Source organism: Salmo salar, unplaced genomic scaffold (genome assembly GCF_965601325.2).
Source record: "Salmo salar unplaced genomic scaffold, fSalSal1 ptg000177l, whole genome shotgun sequence".
NCBI lineage: Eukaryota > Metazoa > Chordata > Actinopteri > Salmoniformes > Salmonidae > Salmo > Salmo salar.
In genome coordinates this window covers 81,230-100,574 of record NW_027675325.1, presented here as the reverse complement: position 1 = coordinate 100,574, position 19,345 = coordinate 81,230, and the positions used below count along the sequence as shown (strand labels likewise).

Below are 19,345 nucleotides of genomic sequence, written 5' to 3'. Positions count from 1 at the left end.
ATTAGTCGAACAAAAGGACCATTTGTGATGCTTATGTGACAAATTGGAGTGCAAACAAAAGAAGATCTTCAAAGGTAAGGCATGAATTATATCGTTGTTTCTGAGTTTTGTGTCGCGCCGGGCGGTCTGAAATATGATTGTCTGTGTTTGTTTGATGGGGTGCTGTCCTCAGATAATCGCATGGTTTGCTTTCACCGTAAAGCCTTTTTTGAAATATGACACCGTGGCTGGATTAACAAGAAGTCAAGCTTAAATTTGACATATTGCATGTGTATTTTCAAGAATGTTAAATATTTACAATTCTGTAGTTTGAATTTGGTGCCCTGCACTTCACTGGATGTTGGCCAGGTGGGAGGCTACCGTCCCACGTACCCTAGAGAGGTTTAAATAGCCATCACGTCAGCAAAGGGAATATGTTCCATCATCCATGTTTATTAACATTAGTTCAAATTGTCCACTCATATTGGTGTAATTTCTCACCCCTTTTGGCTGTATGAAAGTTAATTTCCCCTCAGACACACACATTTGTTCTTTGTTATTACCCGAGCCACTGCCTGTTCAGCCTGCTATCATCCAGAAGGCGAGGTCAGTACAGGTGCATCAAAGCAGGGACCGAGAGACAGAAGCTGTTTTTCAATCTCAAGGCCATCAGACTGTTAAATAGCATCACTAACACAGAGGCTGCTGCCTACAAACACAGACTTGAAATCATTAGTCACTTTAATAATGTTTACATATCTGGCATTACTCATCTCATATGTATATACTGTATTCTACACTATTCTACTGTATCTGTCTATGTATTACTCATCTCATATGTATATACTGTATTCTATCCTATTCTACTGTATCTGTCTATGTATTACTCATCTCATATGTATATACTGTATTCTACACTATTCTACTGTATCTTAGTCCATGTATTACTCATCTCATATGTATATACTGTATTCTATTCTACTGTATCTGTCTATGCAGCTCTGACATTGCTCGTCCATATATTTATATATTCTTATTCCATTACTTAGATTTGTGTGTATTAGGTATTTGTTGTGAAATTGTTAGATATTGCTGCACTGTGGGAACTAGGACAAGCATTTCGCTACACCCACAATAACATCTGCTGAACCCCTGTATGTGACCAATAAGATTTGATTTGTTATGAAGGTAATTTGTGTAGAATGTATTTTCCCCACTCATTCACCCCATCTCTTTACATTGCTTATGCATATTCAGTGGTCTGACTGCGTCCAGACTATGTCAAAGGCCCTTCCTGGTAGATCTGAACCTAATGCAGCTTGGAGTGATCGGTTGACAGAAGTCACATTCAGGTGCCAGGTGTAACTGAGGCCATAGATGCTCCATATCCATTACTTTGAGTGTTTTATATAATATGACTAAATGTGTTTCTGTGTTGCAGGGACAGTAAATAAATGGAACAGCAAGACCACAGAACATGACATAAGCAGAGCTGTGGGAGACCACCTCAAGCCCCTGGTAGAGCCGGGGGTGGTGTTTACCACTCCACCACGCCTTCAGCAGGCTGGAAAAGTGGGATTGATCTGGTTGATCCATTTGTTTGTTTCAGTTTGCAGTAGTTGAATCCTTTGACGTATTGTTGAATTAAACATTTATCTTCAACAAATGCACTGGGTTGGTTGAAAAGTGATACTAAACGTACATACCAGCACTATTTTGACATAGTGGGAGATATACTGAATTTATACTTTTTTCATAATAAGATGGACCAAGATACGTATTGGTTTAGCAAGAGTCTGTTGATTGTCAGTCATTGGGTTAATTTCTTTTGCAATATGTTCAAATCAAGCTTTATTTATACAGCACATTCCAGACATGGATGCTTCACAGGAAAAAATAATAAAACAATGAAAATAAACAGAAATATTTACCACAACAAACATAAGATTAACAACTGAAAGACGAATTAGCATTCTAAGGAAAACCCATTGATTAAAATATTAATTGGATGCAACATCCAACCCAAAATATAAGCATGTTTTTAGGAGGGGTTCTGAAAGACACTATGGGGGTGTCCACTAAAAGTTGACTAGTAACAACAACTGGGACCTAAAAGACACCCACCATGAGACCCACTAAATCTGCCCAAGAAGAGGAAAACAAAAGAAAAACCCACACCAAACTTAAAGACAGGAAGCAAACCAAAAAGGTGGAGCAACTAAAGGTGTTGACTCTCCACATGTATCAAGACAACTGGAGCACTGGGCCAGACACTCTTAAATAGAACCTGGACCAGCTCAGGTGAAACACCTTCCTACCAACGAGATGGACAAGCCAGCACAGGTGAAACACCTTCCCATATATTCCTTCCCTATATACACAATATACACAAACATCTCCCACAATAATCATATTACTTGTAATTTTTTAAACAAGCTCCTTAAACTGCACAAGCAGCAATAAATCACTGATATCGATTAGGGGGGAAATCAGGTTGTACGTGCTGTTGAAACTAACACAACTAAAAAACACATGGAAATGGGAGATATATTTTACCTCACTGGTTAGAGGACAACCAGCAGAAGACAGTCAGCTACATTTTGGAGTGATACATTTAAATGTAGGGGTCGCTAAACAAAGGAACACAACATTTATGTCATCACTCATCGATATCATGTTGAAATCAATTGTGTGAGAGGAGGGAGATGAGGTTGCACGTCCTGTTAAACTAACAGCTCAAAATCCACATGGAATATGGGAGTAATGTGTACATCCCTGGTTAGAGGACAATTTGTAGAAAACAGCTAGCTACATTTTGAAGTGTTGCATTTTGATTCCAGTGGGTCACCAACATGGTAAGTGTAACAGCTCTTTTTGTGTTAGTCACTTTTTGTTAAATCTCATAAATAGTAACTCTTCCATTTCAGAGCCTGGATTTTCCCCCTGAGGCTAATATCCATATCATGTTGAAATCAATAGAACAGGGGACAAACGCTCAGGGTTCTACATTGTGACATCATTAAAATACTCCTTCTACAATGTTTAAACATTCTACATTGTGAGATTATATCATTGATATCATGAAACAACTCATTCATGAATTTTCTGATGTTTGATCAGATGTCTTTTATCAGAGTATCTCTTGTTACATTGATCACAGCTATAAGGTTTCTCTCCTGTGTGTGTTCTCTGGTGTAGAGTCAGAGTGCTAGATGTAGTAAAACTCTTCCCACATTGATCACAGCTATAAGGTTTCTCTCCTGTGTGTGTTCTCTGGTGTTGAGTCAGAGTGCTAGATGCAGCAAACCTCTTCCCACATTGACCACAGCTATAAGGTTTTTCTCCCGTGTGTGTTCTTTGGTGTATCTTCAGTTCGCCAGATTGAACAAAACTCTTGCCACATCGAGTACAGCTATAGGGTTTCTCTCCTGTGTGTCTTCTCTGGTGCATCTTCAGTTCTCCAGATTGAACAAAACTCTTCCCACATTGAGTACAGCTATAGGGTTTCTCTCCTGTGTGTCTTCTTTGGTGTATCGTCAGATGGTTAGATTTTTAAAAAAACTTCCCACATCGAGTACAGCTATAGGGTTTCTCTCCTGTGTGTGTTCTCTGGTGAAGAGTCAGATTGCGCAAGCAAGTAAAACTCTTCCCACACTCATCACAGATATACGGTTTCTCTCCTGTGTGTATTCTCTGGTGTGATATCAGGCTGCTTCGATGAGTAAAACACTTCCCACATTGATCACAGCTAAAAGGTTTCTCTCCTGTGTGTGTTCTCTGGTGTAATTTCAGGCTGGTTGAACGAGTAAAACTCTTCCCACATTCATCACAGCTAGAAAGTTTCTCTCCTGTGTGTATTCTCTGGTGTGATATCAGGCTGCTTCGATGAGTAAAACTCTTCCCACATTGATCACAGCTAAAAGGTTTCTCTCCTGTGCGTGTTCTCTGGTGGAATTTCAGGCTGGTTGATTGAGTAAAACTCTTCCCACATTCATCACAGCTATATGGTTTCTCTCCTGTGTGTGTTCTCTGGTGTGTTATCAGGTTGCCTAGCTGAGTAAAACTCTTCCCACATTGATCACAGCTAAAAGATTTCTCTCCTGTGTGTGTTCTCTGGTGTAATTTCAGGCTGGTTGAACGAGTAAAACTCTTCCCACATTCATCACAGCTATAAGATTTCTCTCCTGTGTGTGTTCTTTGGTGTACAATAAGATGGCTAGATGTATCAAAACTCTTCCCACATTGAGTACAGCAATAAGCTTTCTCTACTGTGTGGCTTCTCCGATGAATTTTAATGCCTGATGAGGTGAATCTCTTCCCACAGTCAGAGAGGTTAATTATCTTCCCTGTGGGTCTCTGCTGGTGTTTCTTGAGGAGTTCTGATCTGGAGAGACTCTTCTCTGCCTCGTCAGCATCATGAGGTTGTTGAGGCTCCCCAGAGGATCCACGATAGTCACGTCTCTCTCCTGTGTGAACAACAAAGTCAGACAGATGATTAAAGGCCCACAACAGCGGTAATCCACTGTAAAAGGTGATGCTAACAGCAGAGCCATGATGTTGGACAACAATTGACGTCTGTAATGAATGTTAAAATTATTTGATATTTGCCTTAAAATGAGCAAGAAAAGTTATATTTTGTCTTGTTTTCACATTCGTAGTGACATTGATGATTGTAGGCTAGAAATAAGTTATTCATGTTGTTGAACCTCTAAGCAGTGTGCCAGACGACTTTTGGTCTCCAATATAGGCCCCTTTCTGTGTTTAATAAAATTGCGACACGAGGGCAATTTGATTGCAGAAACACCTCCCTGCTAATGAGGAAATCACTAGTTATGGATGTAGTATATCTGGTAATGAGGAAACCACTAGTTACGGATGTAGTATATCTGCCTGGAGCAAAAATGGTGAGCAAAGATTTTAGTTTTTCACGATGTATTCTGAATGTGAATGGGGGAAACTCAGGGGAGTAACCTCCATTTCCAGGTTGATGATGAGTTCATTTCACACTACTTTGAATTATAATTGTAAGACTCATTTGAATCTCCTGCTTAATATGTTTGTGTTATTGTCGCAAATCAACTGCTTTATACTTAAAAAAACACTTCAACCAGTAAAATGCTCTTTGGCTTTTCCATCAGCCTGACAATGAGGGTTTGTACACTCTTTGCCAAATTGGCCCATAACTTCACCTAACAACAATCATACCTATGTAATGAACGAAGAAGCACTTTGGTTGTTGTTGCATGACACACATAGTGTCCTCTAGGACCCATAACAATAACATAGACCTACTGTAGGACCCATAACAACAACATAGACCTACTGTAGGACCCATAACTTCACCTAAAAACATAGACCTACTGTAGGACCCATAACTTCACCTAACAATAACATAGACCTACTGTAGGACCCATAACTTCACCTAAAAACATAGACCTACTGTAGGACCCATAACTTCACCTATTAACAACATAGACCTACTGTAGGACCCATAACTTCACCTAACAACATAGACCTACTGTAGGACCCATAACTTCACCTAACAACATAGACCTACTGTAGGACCCATAACTTCACCTAACAACATAGACCTACTGTAGGACCCATAACTTCACCTAACAACATAGACCTACTGTAGGACCCATAACTTCACCTAACAACATAGACCTACTGTAGGACCCATAACTTCACCTAACAACATATACCTACTGTAGGACCCATAACTTCACCTAACAACATATACCTACTGTAGGACCCATAACTTCACCTAACAATAACATAGACCTACTGTAGGACCCATAACTTCACCTAACAATAACATAGACCTACTGTAGGACCCATAACTTCACCTAACAATAACATAGACCTACTGTAGGACCCATAACTTCACCTAACAACATATACCTACTGTAGGACCCATAACTTCACCTAACAACAACATAGACCTACTGTAGGACCCATAGCTTCACCTAACAACATAGACCTACTGTAGGACCCATAACATCACCTAACAATAACATAGACCTACCGTAGGACCCATAACTTCACCTAACAATAACATAGACCTACTGTAGGACCCATAACTTCACCTAATAACAACATAGACCTACTGTAGGACCCATAACTTCACCTAACAATAACATAGACCTACTGTAGGACCCATAACTTCACCTAACAACAACAGACCTACTGTAGGACCCATAACTTCACCTAACAATAACATAGACCTACTGTAGGACCCATAACTTCACCTAACAACAACATAGACCTACTGTAGGACCCATAACTTCACCTAACAATAACATAGACCTACTGTAGGACCCATAACTTCACCTAACAATAACATAGACCTACTGTAGGACCCATAACTACACCTAACAACATATACCTACTGTAGGACCCATAACTTCACCTAACAATAACATAGACCTACTGTAGGACCCATAACTTCACCTAACAATAACATAGACCTACTGTAGGACCCATCATTTATTTTTTTATTTCACCAGGTAGGCTAGTTGAGAACAAGTTCTCATTTGCAACTGCGACCTGGCCAAGATAAAGCATAGCAATTCGACCCATACAACAACACAGAGTTACACATGGAATAAACAAAACATACAGTCAATAATACAGTAGAACAAAAGAAAACAAAAAGTCTATATACAGTGAGTGCAAATGAGGTAAGTTAAGACAATAAATAGACCATGGTGGTCAAATAATTACAATAAAGCAATTAAACACTGGAATGGTAGATGTGCAGAAGATTAATGTGCAAGTAGAGATACTGGGGTGCAAAGGAGCAAGATAAATAAATAAACACAGTATGGGGATGAGGTAGGTAGATAGATGGGCTGTTTACAGATGGGCTATGTACAGGTGCAGTGATCTGTGAGCTGCTCTGACAGCTGGTGCTTAAAGCTAGTGAGGGAGATATGAGTCTCCAGCTTCAGAGATTTTTGCAGTTCGTTCAAGTCATTGGCAGCAGAGAACTGTAAGGAAAGACGACCAAAGGAGGAATTGGCTTTGGGGGTGACCAGTGAGATATACCTGCTGGAGCGCATGCTACGAGTGGGTGCTGCTATGGTGACCAGTGAGCTGAGATAAGGCGGGGCTTTACCTAGCAGAGACTTGTAGATAACCTGTAGCCAGTGGGTTTGGCAACGAGTATTAAGCGAAGGCCAGCCAACGAGAGCGTACAGGTCGCAGTGGTGGGTAGTATATGGGGCTTTGGTGACAAAACGGATGGCACTGTGATAGACTGCATCCAGTTTGTTGAGTAGAGTGTTGGAGGCTATTTTATAGATGACATCGCCGAAGTCGAGGATCGGTAGGATGGTCAGTTTTACGAGGGTGTGTTTGGCAGCGTGAGTGAAGGATGCTTTGTTGCGATATAGGACGCCGATTCTAGATTTAATTTTGGATTGGAGATGCTTAATGTGAGTCTGGAAGGAGAGTTTACAGTCTAACCAGACACCCAGGTATTTGTAGTTGTTCACGTATTCTAAGTCAGAGCCGTCCAGAGTAGTGATGCTGGACGGGCGGGCAGGTGCAGGCAGCGATCGGTTGAATAGCATGCATTTAGTTTTACTTGCGTTTTTTTTTACATAGATGGCAATAAAAGTTACTTTTAGATTTGTATAATTTTCATTTAGATAGAATGTAGATTAATCACAGGCAATGATTTTGAGATACTATTATAAATGAAATGAAACTGTTCCAGTAAAATGTACATATGAAAATCACAACTGGCACACAGATTGGTAGAAATGGTCAGATAACTTGCCACTCAGCTGATGTAAGAAGGGCTATATAAATACATTTGATTTGATGATGGAATATTTGATTATTTTGACTGCCAGAGCGAGTCTACCTCTGAAAATAACATACAGTCCTTGGACCTTGAGGAGTAACGGGGGCAGCAATCAGCAGTAGAAACAATAACAAAGCGTACTCCCTGCCCGTTTCAGTAAAAAGCTGAGGGATGGAGCTGGAGAAATGTAACCATCCATGATATCAACATTATAGTTTTAACCATGTTTTGAGGATATACAGTGTTTGTTAATATTTCCTGACAAACATTGGAGTAAAAAAATGCTTATATTTTGGGTTCTGATGGGGTACGACAGTTGAACTAAGCTCATGAGGCATTTATAAGTGAATTCTTCAAGAAACAGATGGGTACATATCATTAATGTATAAGTCCCAAAATGGATGTAACAACTGCTGATTGCCCCTTTAAGAGAACATCTTGGGCTAATCTAATAGGAGATATTGAGGACTACAGTATTTCAGGCATTGTCATTGGATGCATTTGATCAATTGTTAACGTTTTGTTGATGGTCCACTCTTGATGTTCTACACGTTACAGTGTAGCTTCAGCCATTCCTACAGAACAACATTAAAGTGTAGAACCCCTTTACTGCATATTGGTTCAACGACTGCAGAGACGGTACTTACTGGTGTTAAACAGATCTCCAACCTCCTCTTCTTCCTCCAATGTGACAGTCATCTCCCCCTCCTCCCCTTTCACTCCAAAAACTGAATCCTCCTCTTTCTCTGCCGCCTCTTCTTTTACAGTAACATCCTCCTCCTCTTTCACTCTGAACGCGTCTTCCTCTTCTTTCACTGTAACGTCTTTCTCTTCTTCTTTCACTGTAACAGCTTCACCCTCTACTTGTTTTTGTATTGTAACATCCTTCTCTTCCTCCTCCTCTTTCACAAGAGTTTCTTCCTCCGTCCAGCAGACCTCCGCTTCTTTAGCAGGAGGAGAGTAGCTTAGTGAACTCATGGTCGGTATGTTAGCTAGTTAGCATTAGCGACTAGCTTAGTTCTAAGCTAACTTAGCAAACCAGCTAGCTGACAAACAACGTAAATATATCATTAAATGGGCCAACAAGTACATACGACAGAAGTGTGTTTAATACACAGCGACTAATATACACCAAACCAGTGTAAAGAGCGTGAATGTTGTAGCTATGTTTGCTAGAAAGCTACCGAGGTGTCTGACTAGTTGTTGTTGTTGAAGGAGCGTCCCGTCCACTAGATTATACGTCACACTGGCAGCATCGCCTGAACCTAAAAGACGCACATCGCCATCTGCTGACTGTACTGGGCAACGCAGTTGAGGAACCAAACGTTTATTTTTAATTTATTTCATAAACGTTAAATATTATACTAAGTCGTTCAAAGAGAAGCATGTGTTGATTGTTTTAAATTCTCACTCATTAAAAACGAATCAAACTTTACACCCACTACATATTTGCATTGAACCATACTTCTGACATGGATCATTTTGACCCCAGAGGCATATCTTTTATCATAGCCAAAATGTAGTTTATTCAATTCTTAATGACTTTGTCAATCAACTTGTTCTTAATAAATCTAAATCATGGTTTAGTGTTTCTGTATCAATATGGACTTTTAACAAATTCAAATCCTTTGGAGTCATTTTGACCCCAGCCAAAAGCACCTTTGATAAATAGGACGTTTATTTCAAATCAAAATCACATTTTATTGGTCACATCACATGTTGAGCAGATGTTATTGCAGGTGTAGCAAAATGCTTGTGTTTCTAGCTCCGACAGTGCAGTAATATCTAACAAATAATATCTAACAATTTGACAACATATACCCAATACACAAATCTAAGTATTTGAATCTAGGTTTCTCTGTAGATATGACAAATCTGTTGTTCTGCCCCTGAACAAGGCAGTTCTGTTCATAGGCTGTCATTGAAAATAAGAATTTGTTCTTAACTGACTTGCCTAGTTAAATAAAGGTTAACATGTTTTGTTGTTGAAAACTCTACACAATCCCAAAGCAGGTTTTTAGACATTTTTACAAATGTACTTAAGTATTCAGACCCTTTGCTATGAGACTCAAAATTGAGTTCAGATGCATCCTGATTCCATTAATCATCCTTGAGATGTTTCTACAACTTGATTGGAGTCCACCTGTGGTAAATTAAATTGGTTGGACATGATTTAGAAAGGCACACACCTCTCTATATAAGGTTCACAGTGCATGTCAGAGCAAAAACCAAGCCATGAGGTCAAAGGAATTGTCCATAGAGCTCTGAGACAGGATTGTGTCAAGGCACAGATCTGGGGAAAGGTACCAAAAAATGTCTGCAAGAACACAGTGGCCTCCATCATTCTGAAATGGAAGAAGTTTGGAACCACCAAGACTCTTCCTAGAGCTGGCCGCCCGGCCAAACTGAGCAATCGGGGGAGAAGGGCCTTGGTCAGGGAGGGGACCAAGAATCCGATGGTCACTCTGACAGAGCTCCAGAGTTACTCTGTGGAGATGGGAGAACCTTCCAGAAGGACCATCATCTCTGCAGCACTCCACCAATCAGGCCTTTATGGTAGAGAGGACAGACAGAAGCCACTCCTCAGTAAAAGGCACATGACAGCCCACTTGGAGTTTGCCAAAAGGCACCTAAAGGACTCTGAGACCATGAGAAACAAGATTCTCTGGTCTGATTAAACCAAGATTGAACTCTTTGGCCTGAATGCCATGTGTCACGTCTGGAGGAAAATTGGCACCATCCCTACGGTGAAGCATGGTGGTGGCAGCATCATGCTGTGGGGATGTGTTTCAGCAGCAGTGCAAATTGTCCACTGATATTGGTATAACTTCTCACCCCTTTTGGCTGTATGAAAGTTAATTTCCCCTCAGACACACATTTGTTCTTTGATATTATGAAGGTCATTTGTGTAGAATGTACTTTTCCCCACCTCTTTATTTTTTTTTCAAGAGAAAAACTGCTGATGCACATTTCTAAATGACACCTTGTCTATTCTTCTATTCTAACTCTCAACAGTAAGTTTAGACCCCGACTGATTTAAATATATATATATATATTATTTATTACAAACAACACAAGGAAGGGGTAACATTAAAGTATTAGAACATGAAGGACAAACAATACAGCATCAAGACACTATCAAACATGTATCAGTCTGTCCACAACAGAGCCATCCTTATGTGTGAGGGTGCATGTGCATGATAGTGATATATACAGCAGAGCCATCCTTATGTGTGAGGGTGCGTGTGCATGATAGTGATATATACAACAGAGCCATCCTTATGTGTGAGGGTGCGTGTGCATGATAGTGATATATACAACAGAGCCATCCTTATGTGTGAGGGTGTGTGTGCATGATAGTGATATATACAACAGAGCCATCCTTATGTGTGAGGGTGCGTGTGCATGATAGTGATATATACAACAGAGCCATCCTTATGTGTGAGGGTGCGTGTGCATGATAGTGGTATATACAGCAGAGCCATCCTTATGTGTGAGGGTGCGTGGGCATGATAGTGATATATACAACAGAGCCATCCTTATGTGTGAGGATGCGTGTGCATGATAGTGATATATACAACAGAGCCATCCTTATGTGTGAGGGTGCGTGTGCATGATAGTGATATATACAACAGAGCCATCCTTATGTGTGAGGGTGCGTGTGCATGATAGTGATATATACAACAGAGCCATCCTTATGTGTGAGGGTGCGTGTGCATGATAGTGATATATACAACAGAGCCATCCTTATGTGTGAGGGTGCGTGTGCATGATAGTGATATATACAACAGAGCCATCCTTATGTGTGAGGGTGCGTGGGCATGATAGTGATATATACAACAGAGCCATCCTTATGTGTGAGGGTGCGTGGGCATGATAGTGATATATACAACAGAGCCATCCTTATGTGTGAGGGTGCGTGTGCATGATAGTGATATATACAACAGAGCCATCCTTATGTGTGAGGGTGCGTGTGCGTCCCCACAGTTCCCCAATAGCTGTCCCTCAACCTTCCAAGATCCCCCCACAGTTCCCCAATAGCTGTCCCTCAACCCTCCAATATCTCCCCACAGTTCCCCAATAGCTGTCCCTCAACCCTCCAAGATCCCCCCACAGTTCCCCAATAGCTGTTCCTCAACCCTCCAAGATCCCCCCACAGTTCCCCAATAGCTGTTCCTCAACCCTCCATGATCCCCCCACAGTTCCCCAATAGCTGTTCCTCAACCCTCCAAGATCCCCCCACAGCTCCCCAATAGCTGTCCCTCAAACCTCCAAGATCCCCCCACAGTTCCCCAATAGCTGTCCCTCAACTCTCCAAGATCCCCCCACAGTTCCCCAATAGCTGTTCCTCAACCCTCCATGATCCCCCCCACAGTTCCCCAATAGCTGTTCCTCAACCCTCCAAGATCCCCCCACAGTTCCCCAATCGCTGTTCCTCAACCCTCCAAGATCCCCCCACAGTTCCCCAATAGCTGTTCCTCAACCCTCCAAGATCCCCCCACAGTTCCCCAATAGCTGTTCCTCAACCCTCCAAGATCCCCCCACAGTTCCCCAATAGCTGTCCCTCAACCCTCCAAGATCCCCCCACAGTTCCCCAATAGCTGTCCCTCTACCCACCAAGATCCCCCCCACAGTTCCCCAATAGCTGTTCCTTAACCCTCCAAGATCCCCCCACAGTTCCCCAATAGCTGTCCCTCAACCCTCCAAGATCCCCCCACAGTTCACCAATAGCTGTTCCTCAACCCTCCAAGATCCCCCCCACAGTTCCACAATAGCTGTCCCTCAACCCTCCAAGATCCCCCCACAGTTCCCCAATAGCTGTTCCTCAACCCTCCATGATCCCCCCACAGTTCCCCAATAGCTGTCCCTCAACCATTCGAGACCCCTCCCACAGTCCCCCAATAGCTGTCCCTCTACCCACCAAGATCCCCCCCACAGTTCCCCAATAGCTGTTCCTTAACCCTCCAAGATCCCCCCACAGTTCCCCAATAGCTGTCCCTCAACCCTCCAAGATCCCCCCACAGTTCACCAATAGCTGTTCCTCAACCCTCCAAGATCCCCCCACAGTTCCCCAATAGCTGTTCCTCAACCCTCCAAGATCCCCCCCACAGTTCCACAATAGCTGTCCCTCAACCCTCCAAGATCCCCCCACAGTTCCCCAATAGCTGTTCCTCAACCCTCCATGATCCCCCCACAGTTCCCCAATAGCTGTCCCTCAACCATTCGAGACCCCTCCCACAGTCCCCCCTAATAAAAAGACAATTGATTCCATTCCCCACCTCCAAGAACCCCCACAATGCACCAACAACCAAGAGAATGAACTAAAGAGAGAAAAGGAAAAGATAGAAGAAAACAGCAAACAACACAATGCAACAACAATAAAAAGTATATTTAAACAAAGGACATCAAGGACAACTGAAATCATAACAGCAATGCCAACTGTATATGTTTTTGTGCATGTCTGGCTCTATTACATGTATGTGTGTGTTCTTGTATGTGTTTATTTGAATGGGAGTGTGTGTATATGCATGTGTTCCAACACCTGCACGGCATCAGCCTCAGGCAAACCGGCATTAGTTGTAAAAACACTGCCACTTAGTGTCATTCAAATGTACTTTTTATTATGTTTTATTTTGACTTAAAAAAATCAAATAAACTTGTATCTTTTGACCATCATTCTATCTCCTATCATCTATCTACCATGAGGTAGTCACCTGGAATGCATTTCCATTTACAGGTGTGCCTTGTTAAATGTTCATTTGTGGAATTTCTTTCTTTCTTAATGCATTTGAGCCAATCAGTTGTGTTGTGACAAGGTAGGGGTGCTATACAGAAGATAGCCCTATTTGCTGAAAGACCAAGTCTATATTATGGCAAGAACAGCTCAAATAAGCAAAAAGAAATGACAGTCCATCATTACTTTAACACATGAAGGTCAGTCAATACGGAAACTTTCAAAAACTTTGAATGAATCTTCAAGTGCAGTCACAAAAACCATCCATCGCTATGATGAAGCTGGCTCTCATGAGGATTGCCACAGGAAAGGAAGACCCAGAGTTACTTCTGCTGCAGAAGATAAGTTCATTAGAGTTAACTGTGAAGACAACAACTATGCCTATGAGATGGTTTGGGATGAATCGGACCGCAGAGTGAAGGAAATGCAGCCAACAATTGCTCAGCATATGTGGGAACTCCTTCAAGACTGTTGGAAAAGCATTCCAGGTGAAGCTGGTTGAGAGAATGCAAAGAGTGTGCAAAGCTGTAATCAAGGCAAAGGGTGGCTACTTTGAAGAATTTCAAATATATTTTGATTTGTTTAACACTATTTTGGTTACTACATGATTCCATGTGAGTTACTTCATAGTTGTGTTGTCTTCACTATTATTGTACATTTTTTACATTTACATTTTAGTTATTTAGCAGAAGCTCTTATCCAGAGCAACTTACAGTAGTGAATGCATTTTTTTTTGTACTGGCCCCCCCGTGGGAATCTAACCCACAACCCTGGCGTTGCACACACCATGCTCTACCAACTGAGCCACAGGGAAGGCCAACTTAGACAACAGTTAAAATAAAGAAAAAACATTGAATTTGTAGGTGTGTCCAAACAATTGACCGGTACTGAATATGCATTGTGGAGGAGAACTGATCTTAGATCTGTACAAAGGCATAACATCTACAGCAGGAACAACTGTCTGTGTTAAAAAGGCCCAGCTGGATTGAATTGAGCTATTTAAAATGACATATTTGAATGTCAAATGATTTGTTCTGTTTGTCAATACAAGACAGGGCCTGTGGAGGCTTGGCCTATTAGTGGTAGATTTGGGGGAGAATTTGAGTTGGAATAGTGATAGATTTTTGGAGGGACCCTTGTCACTACAGCCAATCAGTGAGCAGCGTCCCTTCCCCCACACCGTAGGCAGTTCTGTTACTCACAACACTTCCCCTGCTTTCCTCAACAATGGAAAATCCCACTGAACTAAAGCCTTGCCATTTCACATCTTTTTTAAAAGATTGGGGAATTTTTTACAATTAGGAAATAATATTTCATGTTTTACTCGTACCTCAGCCAGCATTGTGAATGGTTAGGAAATAATATGTCATGTTTTACTAGTACCTCAGCCAGCATTGTGAATGGTTAGGAAATAATATGTCATGTTTTACTAGTACCTCAGCCAGCATTGTGAATGGTTAGGAAATAATATGTCATGTTTTACTTGTACCTCAGCCAGCATTGTGAATGGTTAGGAAATAATATGTCATGTTTTACTCGTACCTCAGCCAGCATTGTGACTGGTGTCTGATGCGGTGACATACTAGACCATGGCAGTAAATCTAATACTTAGGTGTTTTTAGTCATGCATGAAAGGTCTGGGGTGGTTCTGTGGTTATAAGTTACTGACCTTGGAATACATTTCTGGCCATGCTGGCAGGGTCTGAATCAAACCCATGTCCACCTGGTACACTGACAGGGTCTGAATCAAACCCAATGTCCACCTGGTACACTGACAGGGTCTGAATCAAACCCAATGTCCACCTGGTACACTGACAGGGTCTGAATCAACCCAATGTCCACCTGGTACACTGACAGGGTCTGAATCAACCCAATGTCCACCTGGTACACTGGCAGGGTCTGAATCAAACCCAATGTCCACCTGGTACACTGACAGGGTCTGAATCAAACCCAATGTCCACCTGGTACACTGACAGGGTCTGAATCAACCCAATGTCACACTGGTACACTGACAGGGTCTGAATCAAACCCAATGTCCACCTGGTACACTGGCAGGGTCTGAATCAAACCCAATGTCCACCTGGTACACTGGCAGGGTCTGAATCAAACCCAATGTCCACCTGGTACACTGACAGGGTCTGAATCAAACCCAATGTCCACCTGGTACACTGACAGGGTCTGAATCAAACCCAATGTCCACCTGGTACACTGACAGGGTCTGAATCAAACCCAATGTCCACCTGGTACACTGACAGGGTCTGAATCAAACTAATGTCCACCTGGTACACTGACAGGGTCTGAATCAACCCAATGTCCACCTGGTACACTGACAGGGTCTGAATCAAACCCAATGTCCACCTGGTACACTGACAGGGTCTGAATCAACCCAATGTCCACCTGGTACACTGACAGGGTCTGAATCAACCCAATGTCCACCTGGTACACTGACAGGGTCTGAATCAACCCAATGTCCACCTGGTACACTGGCAGGGTCTGAATCAACCCAATGTCCACCTGGTACACTGACAGGGTCTGAATCAACCCAATGTCCACCTGGTACACTGACAGGGTCTGAATCAACCCAATGTCCACCTGGTACACTGACAGGGTCTGAATCAACCCAATGTCCACCTGGTACACTGGCAGGGTCTGAATCAACCCAATGTCCACCTGGTACACTGCCAGGGTCTGAATCAACCCAATGTCCACCTGGTACACAGACAGGGTCTGAATCAACCCAATGTCCACCTGGTACACTGACAGGGTCTGAATCAACCCAATGTCCACCTGGTACACTGACAGGGTCTGAATCAACCCAATGTCCACCTGGTACACTGACAGGGTCTGAATTAAACCCAATGTCCACCTGGTACACTGACAGGGTCTGAATCAACCCAATGTCCACCTGGTACACTGACAGGGTCTGAATCAACCCAATGTCCACCTGGTACACTGACAGGGTCTGAATCAACCCAATGTCCACCTGGTACACTGACAGGGTCTGAATCAACCCAATGTCCACCTGGTACACTGGCAGGGCCTGAATCAAACCCAATGTCCACCTGGTACACTGACAGGGTCTGAATCAAACCCAATGTCCACCTGGTACACTGGCAGGGTCTGAATCAACCCAATGTCCACCTGGTACACTGGTAGGGTCTGAATCAACCCAATGTTAAGGGGAGGGAAGATTGGTCAAGAGGGTGATGATTATTGTTGTTCTACTGCCTGATTGTTATGCAACAACACTGTTTACAAAAGCTTTGTTAAATCAGCACAACAGTTTTCAGCTGTGCTAACATAATTGCAAAAGGGTTTTTCTAATGATCAATTAGCCTTTTAAAATGATAAACTTGGATTAGCTAACACAACGTGGCATTGGAACACAGGAGTGATGGTTGCTGATAATGGGCCTCTGTACGCCTATGTAGATGTTCCATAAACAATCAGCTGTTTCCAGCTACAATAGTCATTTACAACATTAACAATGTCTACACTGTATTTCAGATCAATTTGATGTTATTTTAATGGACAAAAAAAGTGTTTTTCTTTCAAAAACAAGAACATTTCTAAGTGACTCCAACCTTTTGAACGGAGTGTTAATCATTTTAGAATAAGGCTGTAATGTAACAAAATGTGGAAAAAGTGAAGGGGTCTGAATACTTTCCGAATGCACTGTATTGTTACACCATGTAGGAGCAGTATAGACCTAGTCTGTTCATTATATACATCTACATGATGTATTGTTACACCATGTAGCAGCAGTATGGAGGTACAGTGGGGGACAAAATTGTTGACACCCTTGATAAAGATGAGCAAAAACAACTCTATAAAATAAAGAATTCAAATACTTCTATGTAAAAAAAAGGGTGAATTATATTATTGTATGCTGAAACAATTGCTCAGAGAAAGAGATTTAGTTGAACATGTTATTCTCAAAAGGTAAGGGTCTGAATTACTGCCACCCATGTTTTCAATACTCCAGCACCCTCCCCTTGGGAGGAAAACGACACTGAAATGTTTTATGAGATTAGAGTACACATTGGGTGGGATCTTAGACCCTTCCTCCATACAGAATCTCTCCAGGTCTTTGATTTATTTTGTCTGCGCTTATGGACTGCCCTGTTCAATTCAAACCACAGGTTTTCAATGGAGTTCAAGTCCGAAGACTGAGATGGCCATTGAAAATGTTGATTTTGTGCTCAATTAACCATTTCTTCTTGGATGTTGATGTGTCTTGCTGGAAGATCCACTTATGGCCAAGTTTCAGCCTCCTAGCAGAGAGGTAACCAGGTTTTGGGCTAAAATATCCTGGTAGTGGGTAAAGTTTATTTATTTATTTTATACAGTAATTTTTTCTCATCTTTATCAAGGGTATCAATAACTAGGTGCTTATTTTGATATGTAGTTATTTGACTGAATCAGAAATACAGATGTGGAGTAGATGTAGAGTTTGTTTAAAATTCTCATAAAAAAATCTTAACTAATCAAACAACACTTGTTGCTCTTTGTACGTGTTGATATAATATTAATATTTAATGGAGAGGAAAAAAACGTTTCCCTAAACTGCTTTATAATATTATAATTCAATGAAGAATAAAAATAGTTTTCCCTCCTCAACTGCGTTTCCTCCCTCCAGACAGCAGATGGCGATATGTGTCTTTCAGGCGATGTTTCTAGTGTGACGTATAATCTAGTGGACGGAACGCTTCTTCAACAACTGCAGCCACCTCGGTAGCTCGCTAGCCGACAAAGTCTGAACATTCAAGTTCTTTAGACACTTTCCCGGTTTAACTGTAACTGTGATTTAAACATACTTATGTGTAAACAACTAGCTACCCCATTTAATGTAATATTTACGTTGTAAGTCAACTATCTGGCTGGTTAAGTTAGCACTAGCCTAGCTAGCTAACATCCCCGACCATGCGCTCACTAAGCTACTCTCCTCCTGCTAAAGAAGAGGTCTGCTGGACGGAGAAAGAAGCTCTCGTGAAAGAGGAGGAGGAAGAGGAGGCTGTTACAATACAAAAACAAGTAGAGGGTGAGGCTGTTACCGTGAAAGAAGAAGAGAAAGACGTTTCAGTGAAAGAAGAGGAAGACGCCTTCAGAGTGAAAGAGGAGGAGGATGTTACTGTGAAAGAAAAGGAGGAAGATGCAGTTTTTGGAGTGAAAGATGAAGAGGGGGAGATTACTGTCACATTAGAGGAGGACGAAGAAGAGAAGACTGGAGAACTGATTAACACTAGTAAATACAGTGAGTACTATCTAATAAAACAGGGACATTGATCTGATTAACACCAGTAAATACAGTGAGTACTATCTAATAAAACAGGGACATTGATCTGGTTAACACCAGTAAATACAGTGAGTACTATCTAATAAAACAGGGACATTGATCTGATTAACACCAGTAAATACAGTGAGTACTATCTAATAAAACAGGGACATTGATCTGATTAACACCAGTAAATACAGTGATTACTATCTAATAAAACAGGGACATTGATCTGATTAACACCAGTAAATACACTGAGTACTATCTAATAAAACAGGGACATTGATCTGGTTAACACCAGTAAATACAGTGAGTACTATCTAATAAAACAGGGACATTGATCTGATTAACACCAGTAAATACAGTGAGTACTATCTTATAAAACAGGGACACAAACTCTGCAGTTGTTGAACTAATGTGTGATTTTTAAAAGGGCATTCTACACTTGAATATATTTTTGTACAGTATGAATTGTCCATGAAGTCCTCCAGGGATTTTTAAACTTTTCCTGTTGAAAAGTGATATATAAATACAGTAAAGTATA

The 19,345-nt window shown here is 41.6% G+C and overlaps 1 pseudogene; it reads right to left on the bottom strand.

Annotated features, from left to right (window-relative positions):
* Positions 1-1,813: 1,813 nt before the first annotated feature.
* On the bottom strand, positions 1,814-17,495 carry LOC145867055 (uncharacterized; annotated as a pseudogene).
* Between the last annotated feature and the right edge of the window lie 1,850 nt (positions 17,496-19,345).